The sequence below is a fragment of the Mustela lutreola genome, chromosome 1 (genome assembly GCF_030435805.1).
Source record: "Mustela lutreola isolate mMusLut2 chromosome 1, mMusLut2.pri, whole genome shotgun sequence".
NCBI classification, from domain to species: Eukaryota; Metazoa; Chordata; class Mammalia; order Carnivora; family Mustelidae; genus Mustela; species Mustela lutreola.
The window spans coordinates 11,565,809-11,571,364 of record NC_081290.1 but is presented as its reverse complement, the minus strand read 5'-3'; the positions used below and the strand labels follow the sequence as shown (position 1 = coordinate 11,571,364).

The 5,556-nt window shown below is 32.7% G+C and overlaps 1 pseudogene; it reads right to left on the bottom strand.

The window, feature by feature from the left end:
- Positions 1–4,995: 4,995 nt before the first annotated feature.
- LOC131807232 (SNRPN upstream reading frame protein-like) lies at positions 4,996–5,204 on the bottom strand (annotated as a pseudogene).
- Positions 5,205–5,556: the final 352 nt, after the last annotated feature.

Below are 5,556 nucleotides of genomic sequence, written 5' to 3'. Positions count from 1 at the left end.
TAAATGTTTCTTTGGGGGAGGAGACATCACACATCTATTTAATTAAGGAAAATATTTTTACAGTCTTGAGGCCTTTTATATTTTTTACACTTATCATGCCACAAATTCATGCAGAATGAGTTGCAATGCTCCTCAAAACTTTCCCTACAGACTTTTTCCACTGGTTGTTTCCTATGTAAATTTTATTAGAACAGCATTAGTTCAGGACTAAAATATAGAATCCATGCATGACTTCATCTTCATTATATCCATATCCAATCTATCATCATAATCTAGCATCACTATAATGCACAGATTTTCAAAGTATGTGGTTTGATGAGTTTTATTCACAGGCGCGTGCGCACGCGTGCACGCACACACACACACACACACACACATATGTATACCTTGTAGCCACCATCCCATCAAGTACAGAACATTTCTATCACCCCTAGAAAGTCCTTCTTGCTGTTTTCCAGTCAGTCTCATCTCCTATTGTCATGCCAGGCTACTACTTTAAAAAAAAATTTTTCTGCCAATATACATTAATTTTGCATGTTCTGGAACTTTATACAAATTAAATCATACACTATATATTCTTTTGTATCTGGCACCTGTTATTCAATATAATGCTTTTGTGATTCATCCATTTACTATTTCAGTTGGATATCACATTGCATAGAAGTACCAGTTAGTTTATTCATTCTCTTATAAAAGAACATTTGGGTTTTTCCTAATTACTGAACATTACAAATAAAGCTGCTGTGACTGTTCTTATACAATTCCTTTCATGAATGTTTATTTTCATTTCTCTTGAATAAATACCAAGAAGGAGAGGAAAATCATAGAGTAAGTGTATGTTATAAATAACTGGTAAGCATTTTCCAGTATGGGTGTACCATTTTATACTCTGATTAAGCAATGTGTCATAATTCCAGTTTCTCCACCTTCTGGCCAACACTTACAATAATCTTTAAAAAAAAAAAAAATCATCTTCAGGGCCACCTGGGTGGCTCAGTGAGTTAAGCTTCTGCCTTCAACTCAGGTGCTGATCTCAGGGTCCTGGGATCGAGCCCCACATCGGGCTCTCTGCTTGGTGGGGAGCCTGCTTCCCCCTCTCTCTCTGCCTGCCTCTCTGCCTACTGGTGATCTCTGTCTGTCAAATAAATAAATAAAATCTTAAAAAAAGAAAATCATCTTTGTGAATTGCTCTTTGGTCACACATCATTTCAGAGGTTAATCTTCATGCAGTATGACTTCCATCCCTTCCTCTCAAAAGTTGCTGCATGAACATTGTCATGAATATTATTTTTACTTTAAAAAGTATTTATAAAAGACCACTGACTCCTGCATCTATATCTCAGTCTAATCTATTAAATAGCAAAGTCTACAGCTAATCTAAAATTGTAAATAGTTCAAAATTGTCTGTCATTTTAACGTTAGCTATTTTAACAAGTATGAAGAAGCATCTCATGGTTTTAACTTGCATTTGCCTCACGACCAATATAGTGTTTCTGTGCTTGCAGACCATTTGGGTATCTTCATTTCCAAAAATTATATTCTTTTGTTGACTTTTTATGATTGAATTTTATGAATTTTTAATATATTATGGATGAACATATTTTGACAAATAAATGTATTTTGAATACTTCCCATTGTGTAGCTTATCTTTTCATTTCTTAATGGGGTTTTTAAAAAACACATCTTTTAATTTGATCGGTTCAATTTGTCAAGTTTTCAAAGATTAGTGTCTCTTATGTCCTATTAAAGAAATCTGTACCTACTCCAAAGTAATGAATATATGTTCCTATGTTCTCTTACAGAATTTTAAATCCTATAGCTTTTATATTATTTAGGTCTGTAGCTATCATTTTTTGTGTAGAGTATGAATATTGGGCCAAGAATATATATATATTTTTTCACACAGAGACCTAGCTGATGTTATACAGAATCATTTTAAAAGACTACCATTTTCGGGGCACCTGGGTGGCTCAGGGGGTTGAGCCTCTGCCTTCGGCCCCAGTCATGATCTCAGAGCTCTAGGATCGAGCCCCACAACAGGCTCTCTGCTCAACAGGGAGCCTGCTTCCCGCTCTCTCGCTGCCTACTGCTCTGACTACTTGTGATGTCTCTCTCTGTGTCAAATAAATAAATAAATAAATAAATAAATCTTTAAAAAAAAAAAAAAAAGACTACCATTTTCTAATTGAGTTGCCTTGGAATCTTTACTGAAATCAATTGGCTTTATCTGTGTCTGTTTTGGACTCTATTACATTTAATGCTTTTTCTGTTTTTGCATCAATACTACATGGTATTGATTACTATAACTTTACACCTTTTGCATTTCCATGTGAATTTTAGAATGATTTTACCAACATCTACCATGCTAGAATTTTAGTGGGATTGTGCTGAATTCCCAAATCAATTAGTACAGACTTGATATCTTGACAATATTGAGTGTTTCAATTCATGAACATGGTATATATTTATTTACTTAGGTCTTTTTAAGTGTATCTCTGAAGTGTACTGTGTCTCTCAATGTGGAGTCTTTGTAATATTTGTTAAATTTATTTCTGAATATTTTATGTTCCTAAATTTCATTTTCCTTTCTCAGTATGTAGAAAGGCAATTGATTTTTATACATTTCACTTGTATGATATGATTGTACTAAATACATTTTTTAGTTTCTGTAAATACATTGTGAGTTCCATATCTTTTTCTATCAAAAAAATTATATATTTTTCTGGAAATAAAAGTAATTTTACTTGTGTCTATATAATTTATATGTTTGCAATTATTCTTCTTACCTTGTTATACTGACTAGGGTATCCACTGTAGTGGTGAGCAGAGAAATAAAAGTGGACATGTTTCCACTGTCCCTTACATTAGGGAGAAAGAAATTATTATTTCACAATTAAGTCTGTTGTGCATTTCCCATAAATTACCTTTATCAGATTGTAGAAATCCTTTTATTTCTCGATTGGTGAGAATTTTTATTATGTTTAGCTGAAACTTTTGTCAAATGATTTACTGAAATAATATTAATTTTCCCTTTGAGTTGGTTATATGGTGAATTACAAAGTTTAATTTTTTAATGTTGAATCAACCTTACATTCCTAAAAAAAAGAAAGAATTTGTTGTAATGCAATATCTTTTTAAAATATTGCTGGTATCAACACAAAATGAACAAACTGTTTAGAATCTCTAAAAGTAAGAAAGAGAGTTTTATTTAAGAGCTTAAGTTAAGACACCTGCCAGGAAACATGCTCTTCACAGGGATGGAAGTGCTTCAGAGAATGAACAGTTTTACAAGATAATATGCCTTCTCACATCTTATAAATGCTCAAAAGATTATAGATTAACATATAGGTAGGAATAACTCTTTAATGTCAAGGACTGCATTGATCAGTATGTTAAGGACTAGATGGTTTTCCTTTAGGCTACTCATTTATTAAGTGTATGTTTGTATGTTTGGTGGGCCATAAATCAGGCTTTTGGTTTAAACAAAGTTTATATATTATCATGCTGACTTGAAAAGAGATCTAAAATAGATTCCTGTAAATATCAGGCCTTTAGAGAGCTTTTTCTCTAATCACTGGGTTTAACCCAGTAACATTCTATGAATGATTTTTACTTTTCTGTCCATGAATGCTATTAGTTGGCAATTTTCTTTTCTTATAATATCTTTGGCAGTTTAAATATTGAGTTTTTGCTGGTTTCATAATAAGAGTTTGGAAATTCTGTTCTTCCTGAGTCAGCCTGTATGTTATTGGTATTCTTTCTTCTTTAAATGTTTGATAGAATTCACCAGTAAAGCCATTTGGGCCCAGAGCTTTCTTTAAGTGAAAGTTTTTAATTATATTTTATTAAATACAAGGTTGTCTCAATTTTTTATTTCTTCTTACATTGGCTTTAGATGTAATGTCAATGACTGGGTATAGCTGTGATTCAATAAAACTTCATTGACAAAAGCAAACGTGGGCTATATTTGACCCTCAGGCTATAATTTGCCAACCCCTAACTTAGATCACTGATTGTAAACATTTCTTTTATTCTTATATAAATATGTTAAAGATATAAAATTCTAATCATTCCTTTCTTTTTTAATTCATGCATTATCAAGAAATGGTTTTAAGTATCTAAATGTTTGAGTATTTTTAGTATATGTTATTATTAATTTTAAAATATACCCATTGAAATCAGGAAAATGTATTCTTTCTATAAATATTTTTATTATATTGTTAGCTGATTCAAATACATTGTTGAAAACAAAAGAAGTGAGAAAAAGACTAAACATAAAAGGAATAGTTAGTAAATAAGCATGGGAAAGTATTTCACATCATTTTGATAATGAATGTGATGTATTTATATATAACTCAGTAGGCACAAATGATACATAATTAAAACAACTAATGCAGTGAAAGTGTATTGCAACTAGCAGTCCATTTTCTCAAAGCAACAGAGAGACTAATACAGTACTTTGCAATATAATTTATAAAATGTACCTTAAGTTTACATTCCTTGATTCAATTTATTTCATACCTGCTTATCTAAGGAAATGATCCTGTTATGCATAGCAATTCACAGAAACTTTATCAAACTACCAGAAAAAAAAAAAAAGAAAACAAAAGAAGTCTCCCCACAAAAGGGAACTGCAAAACATTCATTAGCAGGATATTCAGCAGACATTTATAATGAAGTACATTCACATAACGTTAATTTGAAACTCAACAGAAATTAAGTATGCATAAAAGGCATGCACAACAATGACAGCAAAATAATAGACAAAAGTGTCAGGGTAAGAACATCAAGGTCCTGTTCTTTTATTTTTTTAAAGTTTTCTGCAATATGTTTATCATGTGAAATTTTTAAGGAAAAAAAAATTCTTTGAACATATCCCAAACAATTAAGTTGCCTGTAAACACCCCATTCCTTCTTTATTACTGACCATGACTGCATCAGCTCTAACCTGGTTTTCCCCTTAGAAACCAGCTACCTGGATACCCCAACACTGCTTCAACCATCTCTTGGTGTCTCAGCTGAGAATGACTGTCTCAGCTCCACCTGGAAATCCGCCACAGGTACTTGCTGTTGCTGAGATCACCTTGGGTACAGCTGACACTCTTGGTTGCTCAGTAAGGATGTCCTTCTACGTGTGACTTGAAGTTCCATCTTTGTTCCACAGTCCACCTCAAGTGTAAGCGGTGCCTGGCCCACTCTGTCATGCTGCTGGCTGCTCCTCAGAACAGAACATTACACATACCCAGCGGTTGTTCCCTCTACCAGACATTTTATATCATTTTACTCCTTTAAAATTTGTTACAGTCACTGCCTCAAACTATGGTCTGTCTTAATGATTATTGTCTGTGCACTTAAAAATAATATATATAATGCAGTTCCTGGGTCCCATGTTCTACAAATGCCAGTAGATCAATTTGGTTGATTGTTTCATTCAAATTTCCTATATTTTGACAATTAAAACAGATGTGAAAATGTCCAGCTGTGATGGCTGATTTGTTTATTCTTCCCTGCTTCTGTCGATTTTTGCTTCACATATTTTGAACCTCTGATTTTAGA